Genomic DNA, 24,784 nt, shown 5'->3' with positions numbered 1-24,784 from the left:
CTACTTTATGCTTCAAAATGTTTTTATATATATATATGTTATTCTGAAAATGGGCCGTTCTGCATAATGAGTATTTTTACTTTTGGAACTTTAAATGTATTTACTTATGTACTTTTACTTAAGATTTTGAATACATGGATTTGACTTGCAACAGAGCATTTTTACACTGTATTAAAAGAAGCGTTGGTGATGTTTTAGCATTTATAAATAGCCCGTGTGCGACAGCAGTAATCGTTTACGGCCATACCACTCTGAACACGCCCGATCTCGTCTGATCTCGGAAGCTAAGCAGGGTCGGGCCTGGTTAGTACTTGGATGGGAGACCGCCTGGGAATACCAGGTGCCGTAAGCATTTTCTTGTCCGCTTTCGTCAGCAGAGGGCGCTGCTCCTTCTGTAGTGGAGACAGGACAGTACAGAGCCAGTGAACACATTCTACATGCTTTTATTTGGCAGTCTGGACTTTGTGCTCTGTATTGTACTTCTATTTTAATTGCTCTCATTTCCAGCCATCACATTCAATAGGCGGTGTGAAGATGGATACACATTTCCTGCTCTAGTCATTAGGCAATATGTAGCCAATTTTACAGTGGTGGACTGTAACCAAGTACATTTGCTAAAGTAGCCACTGTATTGTATTCTACTTTATGCTTCAAAATGTTTTTATATATATATATGTTATTCTGAAAATGGGCCGTTCTGCATAATGAGTATTTTTACTTTTGGAACTTTAAATGTATTTACTTATGTACTTTTACTTAAGATTTTGAATACATGGCTTTGACTTGCAACAGAGCATTTTTACACTGTATTAAAAGAAGCGTTGGTGATGTTTTAGCATTTATAAATAGCCCGTGTGCGACAGCAGTAATCGTTTACGGCCATACCACTCTGAACACGCCCGATCTCGTCTGATCTCGGAAGCTAAGCAGGGTCGGGCCTGGTTAGTACTTGGATGGGAGACCGCCTGGGAATACCAGGTGCCGTAAGCATTTTCTTGTCCGCTTTCGTCAGCAGAGGGCGCTGCTCCTTCTGTAGTGGAGACAGGACAGTACAGAGCCAGTGAACACATTCTACATGCTTTTATTTGGCAGTCTGGACTTTGTGCTCTGTATTGTACTTCTATTTTAATTGCTCTCATTTCCAGCCATCACATTCAATAGGCGGTGTGAAGATGCAGTGTTGCCGATGGATACACATTTCCTGCTCTCGTCATTAGGCAATATGTAGCCAATTTTACAGTGGTGGACTGTAACCAAGTACATTTGCTAAAGTAGCCACTGTATTTTACTCTACTTTATGCTTCAAAATGTTTTTATATATATATATGTTATTCTGAAAATGGGCCGTTCTGCATAATGAGTATTTTTACTTTTGGAACTTTAAATGTATTTACTTATGTACTTTTACTTAAGATTTTGAATACATGGATTTGACTTGCAACAGAGCATTTTTACACTGTATTAAAAGAAGCGTTGGTGATGTTTTAGCATTTATAAATAGCCCGTGTGCGACAGCAGTAATCGTTTACGGCCATACCACTCTGAACACGCCCGATCTCGTCTGATCTCGGAAGCTAAGCAGGGTCGGGCCTGGTTAGTACTTGGATGGGAGACCGCCTGGTAATACCAGGTGCCGTAAGCATTTTCTTGTCCGCTTTCGTCAGCAGAGGGCGCTGCTCCTTCTGTAGTGGAGACAGGACAGTACAGAGCCAGTGAACACATTCTACATGCTTTTATTTGGCAGTCTGGACTTTGTGCTCTGTATTGTACTTCTATTTTAATTGCTCTCATTTCCAGCCATCACATTCAATAGGCGGTGTGAAGATGGATACACATTTCCTGCTCTAGTCATTAGGCAATATGTAGCCAATTTTACAGTGGTGGACTGTAACCAAGTACATTTGCTAAAGTAGCCACTGTATTGTATTCTACTTTATGCTTCAAAATGTTTTTATATATATATATGTTATTCTGAAAATGGGCCGTTCTGCATAATGAGTATTTTTACTTTTGGAACTTTAAATGTATTTACTTATGTACTTTTACTTAAGATTTTGAATACATGGCTTTGACTTGCAACAGAGCATTTTTACACTGTATTAAAAGAAGCGTTGGTGATGTTTTAGCATTTATAAATAGCCCGTGTGCGACAGCAGTAATCGTTTACGGCCATACCACTCTGAACACGCCCGATCTCGTCTGATCTCGGAAGCTAAGCAGGGTCGGGCCTGGTTAGTACTTGGATGGGAGACCGCCTGGGAATACCACGTGCCGTAAGCATTTTCTTGTCCGCTTTCGTCAGCAGAGGGCGCTGCTCCTTCTGTAGTGGAGACAGGACAGTACAGAGCCAGTGAACACATTCTACATGCTTTTATTTGGCAGTCTGGACTTTGTGCTCTGTATTGTACTTCTATTTTAATTGCTCTCATTTCCAGCCATCACATTCAATAGGCGGTGTGAAGATGGATACACATTTCCTGCTCTAGTCATTAGGCAATATGTAGCCAATTTTACAGTGGTGGACTGTAACCAAGTACATTTGCTAAAGTAGCCACTGTATTTTACTCTACTTTATGCTTCAAAATGTTTTTATATATATACTGTATATGTTATTCTGAAAATGGGCCGTTCTGCATAATAAGTATTTTCACTTTTGGAACTTTAAATGTATTTACTTATGTACTTTTACTTAAGATTTTGAATACATGGCTTTGACTTGCAACAGAGCATTTTTACACTGTATTAAAAGAAGCGTTGGTGATGTTTTAGCATTTATAAATAGCCCGTGTGCGACAGCAGTAGCCGTTTACGGCCATACCACTCTGAACACGCCCGATCTCGTCTGATCTCGGAAGCTAAGCAGGGTCGGGCCTGGTTAGTACTTGGATGGGAGACCGCCTGGGAATACCAGGTGCCGTAAGCATTTTCTTGTCCGCTTTCGTCAGCAGAGGGCGCTGCTCCTTCTGTAGTGGAGACAGGACAGTACAGAGCCAGTGAACACATTCTACATGCTTTTATTTGGCAGTCTGGACTTTGTGCTCTGTATTGTACTTCTATTTTAATTGCTCTCATTTCCAGCCATCACATTCAATAGGCGGTGTGAAGATGGATACACATTTCCTGCTCTAGTCATTAGGCAATATGTAGCCAATTTTACAGTGGTGGACTGTAACCAAGTACATTTGCTAAAGTAGCCACTGTATTTTACTCTACTTTATGCTTCAAAATGTTTTTATATATATATATGTTATTCTGAAAATGGGCCGTTCTGCATAATGAGTATTTTTACTTTTGGAACTTTAAATGTATTTACTTATGTACTTTTACTTAAGATTTTGAATACATGGCTTTGACTTGCAACAGAGCATTTTTACACTGTATTAAAAGAAGCGTTGGTGATGTTTTAGCATTTATAAATAGCCCGTGTGCGACAGCAGTAATCGTTTACGGCCATACCACTCTGAACACGCCCGATCTCGTCTGATCTCGGAAGCTAAGCAGGGTCGGGCCTGGTTAGTACTTGGATGGGAGACCGCCTGGGAATACCACGTGCCGTAAGCATTTTCTTGTCCGCTTTCGTCAGCAGAGGGCGCTGCTCCTTCTGTAGTGGAGACAGGACAGTACAGAGCCAGTGAACACATTCTACATGCTTTTATTTGGCAGTCTGGACTTTGTGCTCTGTATTGTACTTCTATTTTAATTGCTCTCATTTCCAGCCATCACATTCAATAGGCGGTGTGAAGATGGATACACATTTCCTGCTCTAGTCATTAGGCAATATGTAGCCAATTTTACAGTGGTGGACTGTAACCAAGTACATTTGCTAAAGTAGCCACTGTATTTTACTCTACTTTATGCTTCAAAATGTTTTTATATATATACTGTATATGTTATTCTGAAAATGGGCCGTTCTGCATAATAAGTATTTTCACTTTTGGAACTTTAAATGTATTTACTTATGTACTTTTACTTAAGATTTTGAATACATGGCTTTGACTTGCAACAGAGCATTTTTACACTGTATTAAAAGAAGCGTTGGTGATGTTTTAGCATTTATAAATAGCCCGTGTGCGACAGCAGTAATCGTTTACGGCCATACCACTCTGAACACGCCCGATCTCGTCTGATCTCGGAAGCTAAGCAGGGTCGGGCCTGGTTAGTACTTGGATGGGAGACCGCCTGGGAATACCAGGTGCCGTAAGCATTTTCTTGTCCGCTTTCGTCAGCAGAGGGCGCTGCTCCTTCTGTAGTGGAGACAGGACAGTACAGAGCCAGTGAACACATTCTACATGCTTTTATTTGGCAGTCTGGACTTTGTGCTCTGTATTGTACTTCTATTTTAATTGCTCTCATTTCCAGCCATCACATTCAATAGGCGGTGTGAAGATGCAGTGTTGCCGATGGATACACATTTCCTGCTCTCGTCATTAGGCAATATGTAGCCAATTTTACAGTGGTGGACTGTAACCAAGTACATTTGCTAAAGTAGCCACTGTATTTTACTCTACTTTATGCTTCAAAATGTTTTTATATATATATATGTTATTCTGAAAATGGGCCGTTCTGCATAATGAGTATTTTTACTTTTGGAACTTTAAATGTATTTACTTATGTACTTTTACTTAAGATTTTGAATACATGGATTTGACTTGCAACAGAGCATTTTTACACTGTATTAAAAGAAGCGTTGGTGATGTTTTAGCATTTATAAATAGCCCGTGTGCGACAGCAGTAATCGTTTACGGCCATACCACTCTGAACACGCCCGATCTCGTCTGATCTCGGAAGCTAAGCAGGGTCGGGCCTGGTTAGTACTTGGATGGGAGACCGCCTGGGAATACCAGGTGCCGTAAGCATTTTCTTGTCCGCTTTCGTCAGCAGAGGGCGCTGCTCCTTCTGTAGTGGAGACAGGACAGTACAGAGCCAGTGAACACATTCTACATGCTTTTATTTGGCAGTCTGGACTTTGTGCTCTGTATTGTACTTCTATTTTAATTGCTCTCATTTCCAGCCATCACATTCAATAGGCGGTGTGAAGATGGATACACATTTCCTGCTCTAGTCATTAGGCAATATGTAGCCAATTTTACAGTGGTGGACTGTAACCAAGTACATTTGCTAAAGTAGCCACTGTATTGTATTCTACTTTATGCTTCAAAATGTTTTTATATATATATATGTTATTCTGAAAATGGGCCGTTCTGCATAATGAGTATTTTTACTTTTGGAACTTTAAATGTATTTACTTATGTACTTTTACTTAAGATTTTGAATACATGGCTTTGACTTGCAACAGAGCATTTTTACACTGTATTAAAAGAAGCGTTGGTGATGTTTTAGCATTTATAAATAGCCCGTGTGCGACAGCAGTAATCGTTTACCGCCATACCACTCTGAACACGCCAGATCTCGTCTGATCTCGGAAGCTAAGCAGGGTCGGGCCTGGTTAGTACTTGGATGGGAGACCGCCTGGGAATACCAGGTGCCGTAAGCATTTTCTTGTCCGCTTTCGTCAGCAGAGGGCGCTGCTCCTTCTGTAGTGGAGACAGGACAGTACAGAGCCAGTGAACACATTCTACATGCTTTTATTTGGCAGTCTGGACTTTGTGCTCTGTATTGTACTTCTATTTTAATTGCTCTCATTTCCAGCCATCACATTCAATAGGCGGTGTGAAGATGCAGTGTTGCCGATGGATACACATTTCCTGCTCTCGTCATTAGGCAATATGTAGCCAATTTTACAGTGGTGGACTGTAACCAAGTACATTTGCTAAAGTAGCCACTGTATTTTACTCTACTTTATGCTTCAAAATGTTTTTATATATATATATGTTATTCTGAAAATGGGCCGTTCTGCATAATGAGTATTTTTACTTTTGGAACTTTAAATGTATTTACTTATGTACTTTTACTTAAGATTTTGAATACATGGATTTGACTTGCAACAGAGCATTTTTACACTGTATTAAAAGAAGCGTTGGTGATGTTTTAGCATTTATAAATAGCCCGTGTGCGACAGCAGTAATCGTTTACGGCCATACCACTCTGAACACGCCCGATCTCGTCTGATCTCGGAAGCTAAGCAGGGTCGGGCCTGGTTAGTACTTGGATGGGAGACCGCCTGGGAATACCAGGTGCCGTAAGCATTTTCTTGTCCGCTTTCGTCAGCAGAGGGCGCTGCTCCTTCTGTAGTGGAGACAGGACAGTACAGAGCCAGTGAACACATTCTACATGCTTTTATTTGGCAGTCTGGACTTTGTGCTCTGTATTGTACTTCTATTTTAATTGCTCTCATTTCCAGCCATCACATTCAATAGGCGGTGTGAAGATGCAGTGTTGCCGATGGATACACATTTCCTGCTCTCGTCATTAGGCAATATGTAGCCAATTTTACAGTGGTGGACTGTAACCAAGTACATTTGCTAAAGTAGCCACTGTATTTTACTCTACTTTATGCTTCAAAATGTTTTTATATATATATATGTTATTCTGAAAATGGGCCGTTCTGCATAATGAGTATTTTTACTTTTGGAACTTTAAATGTATTTACTTATGTACTTTTACTTAAGATTTTGAATACATGGATTTGACTTGCAACAGAGCATTTTTACACTGTATTAAAAGAAGCGTTGGTGATGTTTTAGCATTTATAAATAGCCCGTGTGCGACAGCAGTAATCGTTTACGGCCATACCACTCTGAACACGCCCGATCTCGTCTGATCTCGGAAGCTAAGCAGGGTCGGGCCTGGTTAGTACTTGGATGGGAGACCGCCTGGGAATACCAGGTGCCGTAAGCATTTTCTTGTCCGCTTTCGTCAGCAGAGGGCGCTGCTCCTTCTGTAGTGGAGACAGGACAGTACAGAGCCAGTGAACACATTCTACATGCTTTTATTTGGCAGTCTGGACTTTGTGCTCTGTATTGTACTTCTATTTTAATTGCTCTCATTTCCAGCCATCACATTCAATAGGCGGTGTGAAGATGGATACACATTTCCTGCTCTAGTCATTAGGCAATATGTAGCCAATTTTACAGTGGTGGACTGTAACCAAGTACATTTGCTAAAGTAGCCACTGTATTGTATTCTACTTTATGCTTCAAAATGTTTTTATATATATATATGTTATTCTGAAAATGGGCCGTTCTGCATAATGAGTATTTTTACTTTTGGAACTTTAAATGTATTTACTTATGTACTTTTACTTAAGATTTTGAATACATGGCTTTGACTTGCAACAGAGCATTTTTACACTGTATTAAAAGAAGCGTTGGTGATGTTTTAGCATTTATAAATAGCCCGTGTGCGACAGCAGTAATCGTTTACCGCCATACCACTCTGAACACGCCAGATCTCGTCTGATCTCGGAAGCTAAGCAGGGTCGGGCCTGGTTAGTACTTGGATGGGAGACCGCCTGGGAATACCAGGTGCCGTAAGCATTTTCTTGTCCGCTTTCGTCAGCAGAGGGCGCTGCTCCTTCTGTAGTGGAGACAGGACAGTACAGAGCCAGTGAACACATTCTACATGCTTTTATTTGGCAGTCTGGACTTTGTGCTCTGTATTGTACTTCTATTTTAATTGCTCTCATTTCCAGCCATCACATTCAATAGGCGGTGTGAAGATGCAGTGTTGCCGATGGATACACATTTCCTGCTCTCGTCATTAGGCAATATGTAGCCAATTTTACAGTGGTGGACTGTAACCAAGTACATTTGCTAAAGTAGCCACTGTATTTTACTCTACTTTATGCTTCAAAATGTTTTTATATATATATATGTTATTCTGAAAATGGGCCGTTCTGCATAATGAGTATTTTTACTTTTGGAACTTTAAATGTATTTACTTATGTACTTTTACTTAAGATTTTGAATACATGGATTTGACTTGCAACAGAGCATTTTTACACTGTATTAAAAGAAGCGTTGGTGATGTTTTAGCATTTATAAATAGCCCGTGTGCGACAGCAGTAATCGTTTACGGCCATACCACTCTGAACACGCCCGATCTCGTCTGATCTCGGAAGCTAAGCAGGGTCGGGCCTGGTTAGTACTTGGATGGGAGACCGCCTGGTAATACCAGGTGCCGTAAGCATTTTCTTGTCCGCTTTCGTCAGCAGAGGGCGCTGCTCCTTCTGTAGTGGAGACAGGACAGTACAGAGCCAGTGAACACATTCTACATGCTTTTATTTGGCAGTCTGGACTTTGTGCTCTGTATTGTACTTCTATTTTAATTGCTCTCATTTCCAGCCATCACATTCAATAGGCGGTGTGAAGATGGATACACATTTCCTGCTCTAGTCATTAGGCAATATGTAGCCAATTTTACAGTGGTGGACTGTAACCAAGTACATTTGCTAAAGTAGCCACTGTATTGTATTCTACTTTATGCTTCAAAATGTTTTTATATATATATATGTTATTCTGAAAATGGGCCGTTCTGCATAATGAGTATTTTTACTTTTGGAACTTTAAATGTATTTACTTATGTACTTTTACTTAAGATTTTGAATACATGGCTTTGACTTGCAACAGAGCATTTTTACACTGTATTAAAAGAAGCGTTGGTGATGTTTTAGCATTTATAAATAGCCCGTGTGCGACAGCAGTAATCGTTTACGGCCATACCACTCTGAACACGCCCGATCTCGTCTGATCTCGGAAGCTAAGCAGGGTCGGGCCTGGTTAGTACTTGGATGGGAGACCGCCTGGGAATACCACGTGCCGTAAGCATTTTCTTGTCCGCTTTCGTCAGCAGAGGGCGCTGCTCCTTCTGTAGTGGAGACAGGACAGTACAGAGCCAGTGAACACATTCTACATGCTTTTATTTGGCAGTCTGGACTTTGTGCTCTGTATTGTACTTCTATTTTAATTGCTCTCATTTCCAGCCATCACATTCAATAGGCGGTGTGAAGATGCAGTGTTGCCGATGGATACACATTTCCTGCTCTCGTCATTAGGCAATATGTAGCCAATTTTACAGTGGTGGACTGTAACCAAGTACATTTGCTAAAGTAGCCACTGTATTTTACTCTACTTTATGCTTCAAAATGTTTTTATATATATATATGTTATTCTGAAAATGGGCCGTTCTGCATAATGAGTATTTTTACTTTTGGAACTTTAAATGTATTTACTTATGTACTTTTACTTAAGATTTTGAATACATGGATTTGACTTGCAACAGAGCATTTTTACACTGTATTAAAAGAAGCGTTGGTGATGTTTTAGCATTTATAAATAGCCCGTGTGCGACAGCAGTAATCGTTTACGGCCATACCACTCTGAACACGCCCGATCTCGTCTGATCTCGGAAGCTAAGCAGGGTCGAGCCTGGTTAGTACTTGGATGGGAGACCGCCTGGGAATACCAGGTGCCGTAAGCATTTTCTTGTCCGCTTTCGTCAGCAGAGGGCGCTGCTCCTTCTGTAGTGGAGACAGGACAGTACAGAGCCAGTGAACACATTCTACATGCTTTTATTTGGCAGTCTGGACTTTGTGCTCTGTATTGTACTTCTATTTTAATTGCTCTCATTTCCAGCCATCACATTCAATAGGCGGTGTGAAGATGGATACACATTTCCTGCTCTAGTCATTAGGCAATATGTAGCCAATTTTACAGTGGTGGACTGTAACCAAGTACATTTGCTAAAGTAGCCACTGTATTTTACTCTACTTTATGCATCAAAATGTTTTTATATATATACTGTATATGTTATTCTGAAAATGGGCCGTTCTGCATAATAAGTATTTTCACTTTTGGAACTTTAAATGTATTTACTTATGTACTTTTACTTAAGATTTTGAATACATGGCTTTGACTTGCAACAGAGCATTTTTACACTGTATTAAAAGAAGCGTTGGTGATGTTTTAGCATTTATAAATAGCCCGTGTGCGACAGCAGTAATCGTTTACGGCCATACCACTCTGAACACGCCCGATCTCGTCTGATCTCGGAAGCTAAGCAGGGTCGGGCCTGGTTAGTACTTGGATGGGAGACCGCCTGGGAATACCAGGTGCCGTAAGCATTTTCTTGTCCGCTTTCGTCAGCAGAGGGCGCTGCTCCTTCTGTAGTGGAGACAGGACAGTACAGAGCCAGTGAACACATTCTACATGCTTTTATTTGGCAGTCTGGACTTTGTGCTCTGTATTGTACTTCTATTTTAATTGCTCTCATTTCCAGCCATCACATTCAATAGGCGGTGTGAAGATGGATACACATTTCCTGCTCTAGTCATTAGGCAATATGTAGCCAATTTTACAGTGGTGGACTGTAACCAAGTACATTTGCTAAAGTAGCCACTGTATTTTACTCTACTTTATGCTTCAAAATGTTTTTATATATATATATGTTATTCTGAAAATGGGCCGTTCTGCATAATGAGTATTTTTACTTTTGAAACTTTAAATGTATTTACTTATGTACTTTTACTTAAGATTTTGAATACATGGATTTGACTTGCAACAGAGCATTTTTACACTGTATTAAAAGAAGCGTTGGTGACGTTTTAGCATTTATAAATAGCCCGTGTGCGACAGCAGTAATCGTTTACGGCCATACCACTCTGAACACGCCCGATCTCGTCTGATCTCGGAAGCTAAGCAGGGTCGGGCCTGGTTAGTACTTGGATGGGAGACCGCCTGGGAATACCAGGTGCCGTAAGCATTTTCTTGTCCGCTTTCGTCAGCAGAGGGCGCTGCTCCTTCTGTAGTGGAGACAGGACAGTACAGAGCCAGTGAACACATTCTACATGCTTTTATTTGGCAGTCTGGACTTTGTGCTCTGTATTGTACTTCTATTTTAATTGCTCTCATTTCCAGCCATCACATTCAATAGGCGGTGTGAAGATGCAGTGTTGCCGATGGATACACATTTCCTGCTCTCGTCATTAGGCAATATGTAGCCAATTTTACAGTGGTGGACTGTAACCAAGTACATTTGCTAAAGTAGCCACTGTATTTTACTCTACTTTATGCTTCAAAATGTTTTTATATATATATATGTTATTCTGAAAATGGGCCGTTCTGCATAATGAGTATTTTTACTTTTGGAACTTTAAATGTATTTACTTATGTACTTTTACTTAAGATTTTGAATACATGGATTTGACTTGCAACAGAGCATTTTTACACTGTATTAAAAGAAGCGTTGGTGATGTTTTAGCATTTATAAATAGCCCGTGTGCGACAGCAGTAATCGTTTACGGCCATACCACTCTGAACACGCCCGATCTTGTCTGATCTCGGAAGCTAAGCAGGGTCGGGCCTGGTTAGTACTTGGATGGGAGACCGCCTGGGAATACCAGGTGCCGTAAGCATTTTCTTGTCCGCTTTTGTCAGCAGAGGGCGCTGCTCCTTCTGTAGTGGAGACAGGACAGTACAGAGCCAGTGAACACATTCTACATGCTTTTATTTGGCAGTCTGGACTTTGTGCTCTGTATTGTACTTCTATTTTAATTGCTCTCATTTCCAGCCATCACATTCAATAGGCGGTGTGAAGATGCAGTGTTGCCGATGGATACACATTTCCTGCTCTCGTCATTAGGCAATATGTAGCCAATTTTACAGTGGTGGACTGTAACCAAGTACATTTGCTAAAGTAGCCACTGTATTTTACTCTACTTTATGCTTCAAAATGTTTTTATATATATATATGTTATTCTGAAAATGGGCCGTTCTGCATAATGAGTATTTTTACTTTTGGAACTTTAAATGTATTTACTTATGTACTTTTACTTAAGATTTTGAATACATGGCTTTGACTTGCAACAGAGCATTTTTACACTGTATTAAAAGAAGCGTTGGTGATGTTTTAGCATTTATAAATAGCCCGTGTGCGACAGCAGTAATCGTTTACGGCCATACCACTCTGAACACGCCCGATCTCGTCTGATCTCGGAAGCTAAGCAGGGTCGTGCCTGGTTAGTACTTGGATGGGAGACCGCCTGGGAATACCAGGTGCCGTAAGCATTTTCTTGTCCGCTTTCGTCAGCAGAGGGCGCTGCTCCTTCTGTAGTGGAGACAGGACAGTACAGAGCCAGTGAACACATTCTCCATGCTTTTATTTGGCAGTCTGGACTTTGTGCTCTGTATTGTACTTCTATTTTAATTGCTCTCATTTCCAGCCATCACATTCAATAGGCGGTGTGAAGATGGATACACATTTCCTGCTCTAGTCATTAGGCAATATGTAGCCAATTTTACAGTGGTGGACTGTAACCAAGTACATTTGCTAAAGTAGCCACTGTATTTTACTCTACTTTATGCTTCAAAATGTTTTTATATATATACTGTATATGTTATTCTGAAAATGGGCCGTTCTGCATAATAAGTATTTTCACTTTTGGAACTTTAAATGTATTTACTTATGTACTTTTACTTAAGATTTTGAATACATGGCTTTGACTTGCAACAGAGCATTTTTACACTGTATTAAAAGAAGCGTTGGTGATGTTTTAGCATTTATAAATAGCCCGTGTGCGACAGCAGTAATCGTTTACGGCCATACCACTCTGAACACGCCCGATCTCGTCTGATCTCGGAAGCTAAGCAGGGTCGGGCCTGGTTAGTACTTGGATGGGAGACCGCCTGGGAATACCAGGTGCTGTAAGCATTTTCTTGTCCGCTTTCGTCAGCAGAGGGCGCTGCTCCTTCTGTAGTGGAGACAGGACAGTACAGAGCCAGTGAACACATTCTACATGCTTTTATTTGGCAGTCTGGACTTTGTGCTCTGTATTGTACTTCTATTTTAATTGCTCTCATTTCCAGCCATCACATTCAATAGGCGGTGTGAAGATGGATACACATTTCCTGCTCTAGTCATTAGGCAATATGTAGCCAATTTTACAGTGGTGGACTGTAACCAAGTACATTTGCTAAAGTAGCCACTGTATTTTACTCTACTTTATGCTTCAAAATGTTTTTATATATATATATGTTATTCTGAAAATGGGCCGTTCTGCATAATGAGTATTTTTACTTTTGGAACTTTAAATGTATTTACTTATGTACTTTTACTTAAGATTTTGAATACATGGATTTGACTTGCAACAGAGCATTTTTACACTGTATTAAAAGAAGCGTTGGTGATGTTTTAGCATTCATAAATAGCCCGTGTGCGACAGCAGTAATCGTTTACGGCCATACCACTCTGAACACGCCCGATCTCGTCTGATCTCGGAAGCTAAGCAGGGTCGGGCCTGGTTAGTACTTGGATGGGAGACCGCCTGGGAATACCACGTGCCGTAAGCATTTTCTTGTCCGCTTTCGTCAGCAGAGGGCGCTGCTCCTTCTGTAGTGGAGACAGGACAGTACAGAGCCAGTGAACACATTCTACATGCTTTTATTTGGCAGTCTGGACTTTGTGCTCTGTATTGTACTTCTATTTTAATTGCTCTCATTTCCAGCCATCACATTCAATAGGCGGTGTGAAGATGGATACACATTTCCTGCTCTAGTCATTAGGCAATATGTAGCCAATTTTACAGTGGTGGACTGTAACCAAGTACATTTGCTAAAGTAGCCACTGTATTGTATTCTACTTTATGCTTCAAAATGTTTTTATATATATATATGTTATTCTGAAAATGGGCCGTTCTGCATAATGAGTATTTTTACTTTTGGAACTTTAAATGTATTTACTTATGTACTTTTACTTAAGATTTTGAATACATGGCTTTGACTTGCAACAGAGCATTTTTACACTGTATTAAAAGAAGCGTTGGTGATGTTTTAGCATTTATAAATAGCCCGTGTGCGACAGCAGTAATCGTTTACGGCCATACCACTCTGAACACGCCCGATCTCGTCTGATCTCGGAAGCTAAGCAGGGTCGGGCCTGGTTAGTACTTGGATGGGAGACCGCCTGGGAATACCACGTGCCGTAAGCATTTTCTTGTCCGCTTTCGTCAGCAGAGGGCGCTGCTCCTTCTGTAGTGGAGACAGGACAGTACAGAGCCAGTGAACACATTCTACATGCTTTTATTTGGCAGTCTGGACTTTGTGCTCTGTATTGTACTTCTATTTTAATTGCTCTCATTTCCAGCCATCACATTCAATAGGCGGTGTGAAGATGGATACACATTTCCTGCTCTAGTCATTAGGCAATATGTAGCCAATTTTACAGTGGTGGACTGTAACCAAGTACATTTGCTAAAGTAGCCACTGTATTTTACTCTACTTTATGCTTCAAAATGTTTTTATATATATACTGTATATGTTATTCTGAAAATGGGCCGTTCTGCATAATAAGTATTTTCACTTTTGGAACTTTAAATGTATTTACTTATGTACTTTTACTTAAGATTTTGAATACATGGCTTTGACTTGCAACAGAGCATTTTTACACTGTATTAAAAGAAGCGTTGGTGATGTTTTAGCATTTATAAATAGCCCGTGTGCGACAGCAGTAATCGTTTACGGCCATGCCACTCTGAACACGCCCGATCTCGTCTGATCTCGGAAGCTAAGCAGGGTCGGGCCTGGTTAGTACTTGGATGGGAGACCGCCTGGGAATACCACGTGCCGTAAGCATTTTCTTGTCCGCTTTCGTCAGCAGAGGGCGCTGCTCCTTCTGTAGTGGAGACAGGACAGTACAGAGCCAGTGAACACATTCTACATGCTTTTATTTGGCAGTCTGGACTTTGTGCTCTGTATTGTACTTCTATTTTAATTGCTCTCATTTCCAGCCATCACATTCAATAGGCGGTGTGAAGATGGATACACATTTCCTGCTCTAGTCATTAGGCAATATGTAGCCAATTTTACAGTGGTGGACTGTAACCAAGTACATTTGCTAAAGTAGCCACTGTATTTTACTCTACTTTATGCTTCAAAATGTTTTTATATATATACTGTATATGTTATTCTGAAAATGGGCCGTTCTGCATAATAAGTATTTTCACTTTTGGAACTTTAAATGTATTTACTTATGTACTTTTACTTAAGATTTTGAATACATGGCTTTGACTTGCAACAGAGCATTTTTACACTGTATTAAAAGAAGCGTTGGTGATGTTTTAGCATTTATAAATAGCCCGTGTGCGACAGCAGTAATCGTTTACGGCCATACCACTCTGAACACGCCCGATCTCGTCTGATCTCGGAAGCTAAGCAGGGTCGGGCCTGGTTAGTACTTGGATGGGAGACCGCCTGGGAATACCAGGTGCCGTAAGCATTTTCTTGTCCGCTTTCGTCAGCAGAGGGCGCTGCTCCTTCTGTAGTGGAGACAGGACAGTACAGAGCCAGTGAACACATTCTACATGCTTTTATTTGGCAGTCTGGACTTTGTGCTCTGTATTGTACTTCTATTTTAATTGCTCTCATTTCCAGCCATCACATTCAATAGGCGGTGTGAAGATGGATACACATTTCCTGCTCTAGTCATTAGGCAATATGTAGCCAATTTTACAGTGGTGGACTGTAACCAAGTACATTTGCCTAAGTAGCCACTGTATTTTACTCTACTTTATGCTTCAAAATGTTTTTATATATATACTGTATATGTTATTCTGAAAATGGGCCGTTCTGCATAATAAGTATTTTCACTTTTGGAACTTTAAATGTATTTACTTATGTACTTTTACTTAAGATTTTGAATACATGGCTTTGACTTGCAACAGAGCATTTTTACACTGTATTAAAAGAAGCGTTGGTGATGTTTTAGCATTTATAAATAGCCCGTGTGCGACAGCAGTAATCGTTTACGGCCATACCACTCTGAACACGCCCGATCTCGTCTGATCTCGGAAGCTAAGCAGGGTCGGGCCTGGTTAGTACTTGGATGGGAGACCGCCTGGGAATACCAGGTGCCGTAAGCATTTTCTTGTCCGCTTTCGTCAGCAGAGGGCGCTGCTCCTTCTGTAGTGGAGACAGGACAGTACAGAGCCAGTGAACACATTCTACATGCTTTTATTTGGCAGTCTGGACTTTGTGCTCTGTATTGTACTTCTATTTTAATTGCTCTCATTTCCAGCCATCACATTCAATAGGCGGTGTGAAGATGGATACACATTTCCTGCTCTAGTCATTAGGCAATATGTAGCCAATTTTACAGTGGTGGACTGTAACCAAGTACATTTGCTAAAGTAGCCACTGTATTTTACTCTACTTTATGCTTCAAAATGTTTTTATATATATACTGTACATGTTATTCTGAAAATGGGCCGTTCTGCATAATAAGTATTTTCACTTTTGGAACTTTAAATGTATTTACTTATGTACTTTTACTTAAGATTTTGAATACATGGCTTTGACTTGCAACAGAGCATTTTTACACTGTATTAAAAGAAGCGTTGGTGATGTTTTAGCATTTATAAATAGCCCGTGTGCGACAGCAGTAATCGTTTACGGCCATACCACTCTGAACACGCCCGATCTCGTCTGATCTCGGAAGCTAAGCAGGGTCGGGCCTGGTTAGTACTTGGATGGGAGACCGCCTGGGAATACCAGGTGCCGTAAGCATTTTCTTGTCCGCTTTCGTCAGCAGAGGGCGCTGCTCCTTCTGTAGTGGAGACAGGACAGTACAGAGCCAGTGAACACATTCTACATGCTTTTATTTGGCAGTCTGGACTTTGTGCTCTGTATTGTACTTCTATTTTAATTGCTCTCATTTCCAGCCATCACATTCAATAGGCGGTGTGAAGATGCAGTGTTGCCGATGGATACACATTTCCTGCTCTCGTCATTAGGCAATATGTAGCCAATTTTACAGTGGTGGACTGTAACCAAGTACATTTGCTAAAGTAGCCACTGTATTTTACTCTACTTTATGCTTCAAAATGTTTTTATATATATATATGTTATTCTGAAAATGGGCCGTTCTGCATAATGAGTATTTTTACTTTTGGAACTTTAAATGTATTTACTTATGTACTTTTACTTAAGATTTTGAATACATGGATTTGACTTGCAACAGAGCATTTTTACACTGTATTAAAAGAAGCGTTGGTGATGTTTTAGCATTTATAAATAGCCCGTGTGCGACAGCAGTAATCGTTTACGGCCATACCACTCTGAACACGCCCGATCTCTTCTGATCTCGGAAGCTAAGCAGGGTCGGGCCTGGTTAGTACTTGGATGGGAGACCGCCTGGGAATACCAGGTGCCGTAAGCATTTTCTTGTCCGCTTTCGTCAGCAGAGGGCGCTGCTCCTTCTGTAGTGGAGACAGGACAGTACAGAGCCAGTGAACACATTCTACATGCTTTTATTTGGCAGTCTGGACTTTGTGCTCTGTATTGTACTTCTATTTTAATTGCTCTCATTTCCAGCCATCACATTCAATAGGCGGTGTGAAGATGGATACACATTTCCTGCTCTAGTCATTAGGCAATATGTAGCCAATTTTACAGTGGTGGACTGTAACCAAGTACATTTGCTAAAGTAGCCACTGTATTTTACTCTACTTTATGCTTCAAAATGTTTTTATATATATACTGTATATGTTATTCTGAAAATGGGCTGTTCTGCATAATAAGTATTTTCACTTTTGGAACTTTAAATGTATTTACTTATGTACTTTTACTTAAGATTTTGAATACATGGCTTTGACTTGCAACAGAGCATTTTTACACTGTAATAAAAGAAGCGTTGGTGATGTTTTAGCATTTATAAATAGCCCGTGTGCGACAGAAGTAATCGTTTACGGCCATACCACTCTGAACACGCCCGATCTCGTCTGATCTCGGAAGCTAAGCAGGGTCGGGCCTGGTTAGTACTTGGATGGGAGACCGCCTGGGAATACCAGGTGCCATAAGCATTTTCTTGTCCGCTTTCGTCAGCAGAGGGCGCTGCTCCTTCTGTAGTGGAGACAGGACAGTACAGAGCCAGTGAACACATTCTACATGCTTTTATTTGGCAGTCTGGACTTTGTGCTCTGTATTGTACTTCTATTTTAATTGCTCTCATTTCCAGCCATCACATTCAATAGGCGGTGTGAAGATGGATACACATTTCCTGCTCTAGTCATTAGGCAATATGTAGCCAATTTTACAGTGGTGGACTGTAACCAAGTACATTTGCTAAAGTAGCCACTGTATTTTACTCTACTTTATGCTTCAAAATGTTTTTATATATATACTGTATATGTTATTCTGAAAATGGGCTGTTCTGCATAATAAGTATTTTCACTTTTGGAACTTTAAATGTATTTACTTATGTACTTTTACTTAAGATTTTGAATACATGGCTTTGACTTGCAACAGAGCATTTTTACACTGTAATAAAAGAAGCGTTGGTGATGTTTTAGCATTTATAAATAGCCCGTGTGCGACAGCAGTAATCGTTTACGGCCATACCACTCTGAACACGCCCGATCTCGTCTGATCTCGGAAGCTAAGCAGGGTCGGGCCTGGTTAGTACTTGGATGGGAGACCGCCTGGGAATACCAGGTGCCGTAAGCATTTTCTTGTCCGCTTTCGTCAGCAGAGGGCGCTGCTCCTTCTGTAGTGGAGACAGGACAGTACAGAGCCAGTGAACACATTCTACATGCTTTTATTTGGCAGTCTGGACTTTGTGCTCTGTATTGTACTTCTATTTTAATTGCTCTCATTTCCAGCCATCACATTCAATAGGCGGTGTGAAGATGCAGTGTTGCCGATGGATACACATTTCCTGCTCTCGTCATTAGGCAATATGTAGCCAATTTTACAGTGGTGGACTGTAACCAAGTACATTTGCTAAAGTAGCCACTGTATTTTACTCTACTTTATGCTTCAAAATGTTTTTATATATATATATGTTATTCTGAAAATGGGCCGTTCTGCATAATGAGTATTTTTACTTTTGGAACTTTAAATGTATTTACTTATGTACTTTTACTTAAGATTTTGAATACATGGATTTGACTTGCAACAGAGCATTTTTACACTGTATTAAAAGAAGCGTTGGTGATGTTTTAGCATTTATAAATAGCCCGTGTGCGACAGCAGTAATCGTTTACGGCCATACCACTCTGAACACGCCCAATCTCGTCTGATCTCGGAAGCTAAGCAGGGTCGGGCCTGGTTAGTACTTGGATGGGAGACCGCCTGGGAATACCAGGTGCCGTAAGCATTTTCTTGTCCGCTTTTGTCAGCAGAGGGCGCTGCTCCTTCTGTAGTGGAGACAGGACAGTACAGAGCCAGTGAACACATTCTACATGCTTTTATTTGGCAGTCTGGACTTTGTGCTCTGTATTGTACTTCTATTTTAATTGCTCTCATTTCCAGCCATCACATTCAATAGGCGGTGTGAAGATGCAGTGTTGCCGATGGATACACATTTCCTGCTCTCGTCATTAGGCAATATGTAGCCAATTTTACAGTGGTGGACTGTAACCAAGTACATTTGCTAAAGTAGCCACTGTATTTTACTCTACTTTATGCTTCAAAATGTTTTTATATATATATATGTTATTCTGAAAATGGGCCGTTCTGCATAATGAGTATTTTTACTTTTGGAACTTTAATTGTATTTACTTATGTACTTTTACTTAAGATTTTGAATACATGGCTTTGACTTGCAACAGAGCATTTTTACACTGTATTAAAAGAAGCGTTGGTGATGTTTTAGCATTTATAAATAGCCCGTGTGCGACAGCAGTAATCGTTTACGGCCATACCACTCTGAACACGCCCGATCTCGTCTGATCTCGGAAGCTAAGCAGGGTCGTGCCTGGTTAGTACTTGGATGGGAGACCGCCTGGGAATACCAGGTGCCGTAAGCATTTTCTTGTCCGCTTTCGTCAGCAGAGGGCGCTGCTCCTTCTGTAGTGGAGACAGGACAGTACAGAGCCAGTGAACACATTCTCCATGCTTTTATTTGGCAGTCTGGACTTTGTGCTCTGTATTGTACTTCTATTTTAATTGCTCTCATTTCCAGCCATCACATTCAATAGGCGGTGTGAAGATGGATACACATTTCCTGCTCTAGTCATTAGGCAATATGTAGCCAATTTTACAGTGGTGGACTGTAACCAAGTACATTTGCTAAAGTAGCCACTGTATTTTACTCTACTTTATGCTTCAAAATGTTTTTATATATATACTGTATATGTTATTCTGAAAATGGGCCGTTCTGCATAATAAGTATTTTCACTTTTGGAACTTTAAATGTATTTACTTATGTACTTTTACTTAAGATTTTGAATACATGGCTTTGACTTGCAACAGAGCATTTTTACACTGTATTAAAAGAAGCGTTGGTGATGTTTTAGCATTTATAAATAGCCCGTGTGCGACAGCAGTAATCGTTTACGGCCATACCACTCTGAACACGCCCGATCTCGTCTGATCTCGGAAGCTAAGCAGGGTCGGGCCTGGTTAGTACTTCGATGGGAGACCGCCTGGGAATACCAGGTGCCGTAAGCATTTTCTTGTCCGCTTTCGTCAGCAGAGGGCGCTGCTCCTTCTGTAGTGGAGACAGGACAGTACAGAGCCAGTGAACACATTCTACATGCTTTTATTTGGCAGTCTGGACTTTGTGCTCTGTATTGTACTTCTATTTTAATTGCTCTCATTTCCAGCCATCACATTCAATAGGCGGTGTGAAGATGGATACACATTTCCTGCTCTAGTCATTAGGCAATATGTAGCCAATTTTACAGTGGTGGACTGTAACCAAGTACATTTGCTAAAGTAGCCACTGTATTTTACTCTACTTTATGCTTCAAAATGTTTTTATATATATACTGTATATGTTATTCTGAAAATGGGCCGTTCTGCATAATAAGTATTTTCACTTTTGGAACTTTAAATGTATTTACTTATGTACTTTTACTTAAGATTTTGAATACATGGCTTTGACTTGCAACAGAGCATTTTTACACTGTATTAAAAGAAGCGTTGGTGATGTTTTAGCATTTATAAATAGCCCGTGTGCGACAGCAGTAATCGTTTACGGCCATACCACTCTGAACACGCCCGATCTCGTCTGATCTCGGAAGCTAAGCAGGGTCGGGCCTGGTTAGTACTTGGATGGGAGACCGCCTGGGAATACCAGGTGCCGTAAGCATTTTCTTGTCCGCTTTCGTCAGCAGAGGGCGCTGCTCCTTCTGTAGTGGAGACAGGACAGTACAGAGCCAGTGAACACATTCTACATGCTTTTATTTGGCAGTCTGGACTTTGTGCTCTGTATTGTACTTCTATTTTAATTGCTCTCATTTCCAGCCATCACATTCAATAGGCGGTGTGAAGATGGATACACATTTCCTGCTCTAGTCATTAGGCAATATGTAGCCAATTTTACAGTGGTGGACTGTAACCAAGTACATTTGCTAAAGTAGCCACTGTATTTTACTCTACTTTATGCTTCAAAATGTTTTTATATATATACTGTATATGTTATTCTGAAAATGGGCCGTTCTGCATAATAAGTATTTTCACTTTTGGAACTTTAAATGTATTTACTTATGTACTTTTACTTAAGATTTTGAATACATGGCTTTGACTTGCAACAGAGCATTTTTACACTGTATTAAAAGAAGCGTTGGTGATGTTTTAGCATTTATAAATAGCCCGTGTGCGACAGCAGTAATCGTTTACGGCCATACCACTCTGAACACGCCCGATCTCGTCTGATCTCGGAAGCAAAGCAGGGTCGGGCCTGGTTAGTACTTGGATGGGAGACCGCCTGGGAATACCAGGTGCCGTAAGCATTTTCTTGTCCGCTTTCGTCAGCAGAGGGCGCTGCTCCTTCTGTAGTGGAGACAGGACAGTACAGAGCCAGTGAACACATTCTACATGCTTTTATTTGGCAGTCTGGACTTTGTGCTCTGTATTGTACTTCTATTTTAATTGCTCTCATTTCCAGCCATCACATTCAATAGGCGGTGTGAAGATGCAGTGTTGCCGATGGATACACATTTCCTGCTCTCGTCATTAGGCAATATGTAGCCAATTTTACAGTGGTGGACTGTAACCAAGTACATTTGCTAAAGTAGCCACTGTATTTTACTCTACTTTATGCTTCAAAATGTTTTTATATATATATATGTTATTCTGAAAATGGGCCGTTCTGCATAATGAGTATTTTTACTTTTGGAACTTTAAATGTATTTACTTATGTACTTTTACTTAAGATTTTGAATACATGGATTTGACTTGCAACAGAGCATTTTTACACTGTATTAAAAGAAGCGTTGGTGATGTTTTAGCATTTATAAATAGCCCGTGTGCGACAGCAGTAATCGTTTACGGCCATACCACTCTGAACACGCCCGATCTCGTCTGATCTCGGAAGCTAAGCAGGGTCGGGCCTGGTTAGTACTTGGATGGGAGACCGCCTGGGAATACCAGGTGCCGTAAGCATTTTCTTGTCCGCTTTCGTCAGCAGAGGGCGCTGCTCCTTCTGTAGTGGAGACAGGACAGTACAGAGCCAGTGAACACATTCTACATGCTTTTATTTGGCAGTCTGGACTTTGTGCTCTGTATTGTACTTCTATTTTAATTGCTCTCATTTCCAGCCATCACATTCAATAGGCGGTGTGAAGATGGATACACATTTCCTGCTCTAGTCATTAGGCAATATGTAGCCAATTTTACAGTGGTGGACTGTAACCAAGTACATTTGCTAAAGTAGCCACTGTATTTTACTCTACTTTATGCTTCAAAATGTTTTTATATATATACTGTATATGTTATTCTGAAAATGGGCCGTTCTGCATAATAAGTATTTTCACTTTTGGAACTTTAAATGTATTTACTTATGTACTTTTACTTAAGATTTTGAATACATGGCTTTGACTTGCAACAGAGCATTTTTACACTGTATTAAAAGAAGCGTTGGTGATGTTTTAGCATTTATAAATAGCCCGTGTGCGACAGCAGTAATCGTTTACGGCCATACCACTCTGAACACGCCCGATCTCGTCTGATCTCGGAAGCTAAGCAGGGTCGGGCCTGGTTAGTACTTGGATGGGAGACCGCCTGGGAATACCAGGTGCCGTAAGCATTTTCTTGTCCGCTTTCGTCAGCAGAGGGCGCTGCTCCTTCTGTAGTGGAGACAGGACAGTACAGAGCCAGTGAACACATTCTACATGCTTTTATTTGGCAGTCTGGACTTTGTGCTCTGTATTGTACTTCTATTTTAATTGCTCTCATTTCCAGCCATCACATTCAATAGGCGGTGTGAAGATGGATACACATTTCCTGCTCTAGTCATTAGGCAATATGTAGCCAATTTTACAGTGGTGGACTGTAACCAAGTACATTTGCTAAAGTAGCCACTGTATTTTACTCTACTTTATGCTTCAAAATGTTTTTATATATATACTGTATATGTTATTCTGAAAATGGGCCGTTCTGCATAATAAGTATTTTCACTTTTGGAACTTTAAATGTATTTACTTATGTACTTTTACTTAAGATTTTGAATACATGGCTTTGACTTGCAACAGAGCATTTTTACACTGTATTAAAAGAAGCGTTGGTGATGTTTTAGCATTTATAAATAGCCCGTGTGCGACAGCAGTAATCGTTTACGGCCATACCACTCTGAACACGCCCGATCTCGTCTGATCTCGGAAGCAAAGCAGGGTCGGGCCTGGTTAGTACTTGGATGGGAGACCGCCTGGGAATACCAGGTGCCGTAAGCATTTTCTTGTCCGCTTTCGTCAGCAGAGGGCGCTGCTCCTTCTGTAGTGGAGACAGGACAGTACAGAGCCAGTGAACACATTCTACATGCTTTTATTTGGCAGTCTGGACTTTGTGCTCTGTATTGTACTTCTATTTTAATTGCTCTCATTTCCAGCCATCACATTCAATAGGCGGTGTGAAGATGCAGTGTTGCCGATGGATACACATTTCCTGCTCTCGTCATTAGGCAATATGTAGCCAATTTTACAGTGGTGGACTGTAACCAAGTACATTTGCTAAAGTAGCCACTGTATTTTACTCTACTTTATGCTTCAAAATGTTTTTATATATATATATGTTATTCTGAAAATGGGCCGTTCTGCATAATGAGTATTTTTACTTTTGGAACTTTAAATGTATTTACTTATGTACTTTTACTTAAGATTTTGAATACATGGATTTGACTTGCAACAGAGCATTTTTACACTGTATTAAAAGAAGCGTTGGTGATGTTTTAGCATTTATAAATAGCCCGTGTGCGACAGCAGTAATCGTTTACGGCCATACCACTCTGAACACGCCCGATCTCGTCTGATCTCGGAAGCTAAGCAGGGTCGGGCCTGGTTAGTACTTGGATGGGAGACCGCCTGGGAATACCAGGTGCCGTAAGCATTTTCTTGTCCGCTTTCGTCAGCAGAGGGCGCTGCTCCTTCTGTAGTGGAGACAGGACAGTACAGAGCCAGTGAACACATTCTACATGCTTTTATTTGGCAGTCTGGACTTTGTGCTCTGTATTGTACTTCTATTTTAATTGCTCTCATTTCCAGCCATCACATTCAATAGGCGGTGTGAAGATGGATACACATTTCCTGCTCTAGTCATTAGGCAATATGTAGCCAATTTTACAGTGGTGGACTGTAACCAAGTACATTTGCTAAAGTAGCCACTGTATTTTACTCTACTTTATGCTTCAAAATGTTTTTATATATATACTGTATATGTTATTCTGAAAATGGGCCGTTCTGCATAATAAGTATTTTCACTTTTGGAACTTTAAATGTATTTACTTATGTACTTTTACTTAAGATTTTGAATACATGGCTTTGACTTGCAACAGAGCATTTTTACACTGTATTAAAAGAAGCGTTGGTGATGTTTTAGCATTTATAAATAGCCCGTGTGCGACAGCAGTAATCGTTTACGGCCATACCACTCTGAACACGCCCGATCTCGTCTGATCT

At 40.6% G+C, this 24,784-nt stretch overlaps 39 non-coding genes across 39 annotated transcripts in view; all 39 read left to right on the top strand.

The window, feature by feature from the left end:
- The first annotated feature begins 233 nt into the window (after positions 1–233).
- Positions 234–352, top strand: LOC139293434 (5S ribosomal RNA). Its single transcript, XR_011598044.1, has one exon. It is a non-coding gene; the product is annotated as a 5S ribosomal RNA (ribosomal RNA).
- A 519-nt stretch (positions 353–871) lies between these two features.
- On the top strand, positions 872–990 carry LOC139293433 (5S ribosomal RNA). The gene has a single exon (XR_011598043.1). It is a non-coding gene; the product is annotated as a 5S ribosomal RNA (ribosomal RNA).
- A 533-nt stretch (positions 991–1,523) lies between these two features.
- LOC139293611 (5S ribosomal RNA) lies at positions 1,524–1,642 on the top strand. The gene has a single exon (XR_011598214.1). It is a non-coding gene; the product is annotated as a 5S ribosomal RNA (ribosomal RNA).
- A 519-nt stretch (positions 1,643–2,161) lies between these two features.
- LOC139293641 (5S ribosomal RNA) lies at positions 2,162–2,280 on the top strand. Its single transcript, XR_011598242.1, has one exon. It is a non-coding gene; the product is annotated as a 5S ribosomal RNA (ribosomal RNA).
- A 524-nt stretch (positions 2,281–2,804) lies between these two features.
- Positions 2,805–2,923, top strand: LOC139293432 (5S ribosomal RNA). Its single transcript, XR_011598042.1, has one exon. It is a non-coding gene; the product is annotated as a 5S ribosomal RNA (ribosomal RNA).
- Positions 2,924–3,442: 519 nt separating this feature from the next.
- On the top strand, positions 3,443–3,561 carry LOC139293640 (5S ribosomal RNA). Its single transcript, XR_011598241.1, has one exon. It is a non-coding gene; the product is annotated as a 5S ribosomal RNA (ribosomal RNA).
- A 524-nt stretch (positions 3,562–4,085) lies between these two features.
- Positions 4,086–4,204, top strand: LOC139293431 (5S ribosomal RNA). Its single transcript, XR_011598041.1, has one exon. It is a non-coding gene; the product is annotated as a 5S ribosomal RNA (ribosomal RNA).
- A 533-nt stretch (positions 4,205–4,737) lies between these two features.
- On the top strand, positions 4,738–4,856 carry LOC139293430 (5S ribosomal RNA). Its single transcript, XR_011598040.1, has one exon. It is a non-coding gene; the product is annotated as a 5S ribosomal RNA (ribosomal RNA).
- Positions 4,857–5,375: 519 nt separating this feature from the next.
- On the top strand, positions 5,376–5,494 carry LOC139293679 (5S ribosomal RNA). Its single transcript, XR_011598277.1, has one exon. It is a non-coding gene; the product is annotated as a 5S ribosomal RNA (ribosomal RNA).
- Positions 5,495–6,027: 533 nt separating this feature from the next.
- On the top strand, positions 6,028–6,146 carry LOC139293429 (5S ribosomal RNA). The gene has a single exon (XR_011598039.1). It is a non-coding gene; the product is annotated as a 5S ribosomal RNA (ribosomal RNA).
- A 533-nt stretch (positions 6,147–6,679) lies between these two features.
- Positions 6,680–6,798, top strand: LOC139293427 (5S ribosomal RNA). The gene has a single exon (XR_011598037.1). It is a non-coding gene; the product is annotated as a 5S ribosomal RNA (ribosomal RNA).
- Positions 6,799–7,317: 519 nt separating this feature from the next.
- Positions 7,318–7,436, top strand: LOC139293678 (5S ribosomal RNA). Its single transcript, XR_011598276.1, has one exon. It is a non-coding gene; the product is annotated as a 5S ribosomal RNA (ribosomal RNA).
- A 533-nt stretch (positions 7,437–7,969) lies between these two features.
- On the top strand, positions 7,970–8,088 carry LOC139293610 (5S ribosomal RNA). The gene has a single exon (XR_011598213.1). It is a non-coding gene; the product is annotated as a 5S ribosomal RNA (ribosomal RNA).
- Positions 8,089–8,607: 519 nt separating this feature from the next.
- On the top strand, positions 8,608–8,726 carry LOC139293639 (5S ribosomal RNA). Its single transcript, XR_011598240.1, has one exon. It is a non-coding gene; the product is annotated as a 5S ribosomal RNA (ribosomal RNA).
- Positions 8,727–9,259: 533 nt separating this feature from the next.
- LOC139293596 (5S ribosomal RNA) lies at positions 9,260–9,378 on the top strand. Its single transcript, XR_011598199.1, has one exon. It is a non-coding gene; the product is annotated as a 5S ribosomal RNA (ribosomal RNA).
- A 524-nt stretch (positions 9,379–9,902) lies between these two features.
- LOC139293426 (5S ribosomal RNA) lies at positions 9,903–10,021 on the top strand. The gene has a single exon (XR_011598036.1). It is a non-coding gene; the product is annotated as a 5S ribosomal RNA (ribosomal RNA).
- A 519-nt stretch (positions 10,022–10,540) lies between these two features.
- LOC139293425 (5S ribosomal RNA) lies at positions 10,541–10,659 on the top strand. Its single transcript, XR_011598035.1, has one exon. It is a non-coding gene; the product is annotated as a 5S ribosomal RNA (ribosomal RNA).
- Positions 10,660–11,192: 533 nt separating this feature from the next.
- LOC139293588 (5S ribosomal RNA) lies at positions 11,193–11,311 on the top strand. The gene has a single exon (XR_011598191.1). It is a non-coding gene; the product is annotated as a 5S ribosomal RNA (ribosomal RNA).
- Positions 11,312–11,844: 533 nt separating this feature from the next.
- On the top strand, positions 11,845–11,963 carry LOC139293653 (5S ribosomal RNA). The gene has a single exon (XR_011598252.1). It is a non-coding gene; the product is annotated as a 5S ribosomal RNA (ribosomal RNA).
- A 524-nt stretch (positions 11,964–12,487) lies between these two features.
- LOC139293526 (5S ribosomal RNA) lies at positions 12,488–12,606 on the top strand. Its single transcript, XR_011598131.1, has one exon. It is a non-coding gene; the product is annotated as a 5S ribosomal RNA (ribosomal RNA).
- A 519-nt stretch (positions 12,607–13,125) lies between these two features.
- LOC139293638 (5S ribosomal RNA) lies at positions 13,126–13,244 on the top strand. Its single transcript, XR_011598239.1, has one exon. It is a non-coding gene; the product is annotated as a 5S ribosomal RNA (ribosomal RNA).
- Positions 13,245–13,763: 519 nt separating this feature from the next.
- On the top strand, positions 13,764–13,882 carry LOC139293636 (5S ribosomal RNA). The gene has a single exon (XR_011598237.1). It is a non-coding gene; the product is annotated as a 5S ribosomal RNA (ribosomal RNA).
- Positions 13,883–14,406: 524 nt separating this feature from the next.
- On the top strand, positions 14,407–14,525 carry LOC139293668 (5S ribosomal RNA). Its single transcript, XR_011598266.1, has one exon. It is a non-coding gene; the product is annotated as a 5S ribosomal RNA (ribosomal RNA).
- Positions 14,526–15,049: 524 nt separating this feature from the next.
- On the top strand, positions 15,050–15,168 carry LOC139293424 (5S ribosomal RNA). The gene has a single exon (XR_011598034.1). It is a non-coding gene; the product is annotated as a 5S ribosomal RNA (ribosomal RNA).
- Positions 15,169–15,692: 524 nt separating this feature from the next.
- Positions 15,693–15,811, top strand: LOC139293423 (5S ribosomal RNA). Its single transcript, XR_011598033.1, has one exon. It is a non-coding gene; the product is annotated as a 5S ribosomal RNA (ribosomal RNA).
- Positions 15,812–16,335: 524 nt separating this feature from the next.
- Positions 16,336–16,454, top strand: LOC139293422 (5S ribosomal RNA). Its single transcript, XR_011598032.1, has one exon. It is a non-coding gene; the product is annotated as a 5S ribosomal RNA (ribosomal RNA).
- Positions 16,455–16,987: 533 nt separating this feature from the next.
- On the top strand, positions 16,988–17,106 carry LOC139293540 (5S ribosomal RNA). Its single transcript, XR_011598145.1, has one exon. It is a non-coding gene; the product is annotated as a 5S ribosomal RNA (ribosomal RNA).
- A 524-nt stretch (positions 17,107–17,630) lies between these two features.
- LOC139293586 (5S ribosomal RNA) lies at positions 17,631–17,749 on the top strand. Its single transcript, XR_011598189.1, has one exon. It is a non-coding gene; the product is annotated as a 5S ribosomal RNA (ribosomal RNA).
- A 524-nt stretch (positions 17,750–18,273) lies between these two features.
- LOC139293421 (5S ribosomal RNA) lies at positions 18,274–18,392 on the top strand. The gene has a single exon (XR_011598031.1). It is a non-coding gene; the product is annotated as a 5S ribosomal RNA (ribosomal RNA).
- Positions 18,393–18,925: 533 nt separating this feature from the next.
- Positions 18,926–19,044, top strand: LOC139293608 (5S ribosomal RNA). Its single transcript, XR_011598211.1, has one exon. It is a non-coding gene; the product is annotated as a 5S ribosomal RNA (ribosomal RNA).
- Positions 19,045–19,577: 533 nt separating this feature from the next.
- LOC139293652 (5S ribosomal RNA) lies at positions 19,578–19,696 on the top strand. The gene has a single exon (XR_011598251.1). It is a non-coding gene; the product is annotated as a 5S ribosomal RNA (ribosomal RNA).
- A 524-nt stretch (positions 19,697–20,220) lies between these two features.
- Positions 20,221–20,339, top strand: LOC139293531 (5S ribosomal RNA). The gene has a single exon (XR_011598136.1). It is a non-coding gene; the product is annotated as a 5S ribosomal RNA (ribosomal RNA).
- A 524-nt stretch (positions 20,340–20,863) lies between these two features.
- LOC139293420 (5S ribosomal RNA) lies at positions 20,864–20,982 on the top strand. Its single transcript, XR_011598030.1, has one exon. It is a non-coding gene; the product is annotated as a 5S ribosomal RNA (ribosomal RNA).
- Positions 20,983–21,506: 524 nt separating this feature from the next.
- Positions 21,507–21,625, top strand: LOC139293559 (5S ribosomal RNA). The gene has a single exon (XR_011598163.1). It is a non-coding gene; the product is annotated as a 5S ribosomal RNA (ribosomal RNA).
- A 533-nt stretch (positions 21,626–22,158) lies between these two features.
- LOC139293418 (5S ribosomal RNA) lies at positions 22,159–22,277 on the top strand. The gene has a single exon (XR_011598029.1). It is a non-coding gene; the product is annotated as a 5S ribosomal RNA (ribosomal RNA).
- A 524-nt stretch (positions 22,278–22,801) lies between these two features.
- Positions 22,802–22,920, top strand: LOC139293417 (5S ribosomal RNA). Its single transcript, XR_011598028.1, has one exon. It is a non-coding gene; the product is annotated as a 5S ribosomal RNA (ribosomal RNA).
- A 524-nt stretch (positions 22,921–23,444) lies between these two features.
- Positions 23,445–23,563, top strand: LOC139293558 (5S ribosomal RNA). Its single transcript, XR_011598162.1, has one exon. It is a non-coding gene; the product is annotated as a 5S ribosomal RNA (ribosomal RNA).
- A 533-nt stretch (positions 23,564–24,096) lies between these two features.
- On the top strand, positions 24,097–24,215 carry LOC139293415 (5S ribosomal RNA). The gene has a single exon (XR_011598026.1). It is a non-coding gene; the product is annotated as a 5S ribosomal RNA (ribosomal RNA).
- A 524-nt stretch (positions 24,216–24,739) lies between these two features.
- The window catches only part of LOC139293414 (5S ribosomal RNA), a 119-nt gene continuing 74 nt past the window's right edge, over positions 24,740–24,784 (top strand). The window contains exon 1 of the ribosomal RNA XR_011598025.1: positions 24,740–24,784. This exon is cut by the window's right edge and continues 74 nt beyond it. This is a non-coding gene — a ribosomal RNA (5S ribosomal RNA).

The sequence above is a fragment of the Enoplosus armatus genome, chromosome 11 (genome assembly GCF_043641665.1).
Source record: "Enoplosus armatus isolate fEnoArm2 chromosome 11, fEnoArm2.hap1, whole genome shotgun sequence".
NCBI lineage: Eukaryota > Metazoa > Chordata > Actinopteri > Centrarchiformes > Enoplosidae > Enoplosus > Enoplosus armatus.
Note: the sequence above shows the minus strand (reverse complement) of the source record. Positions and strands in the feature narration are given on the sequence as shown.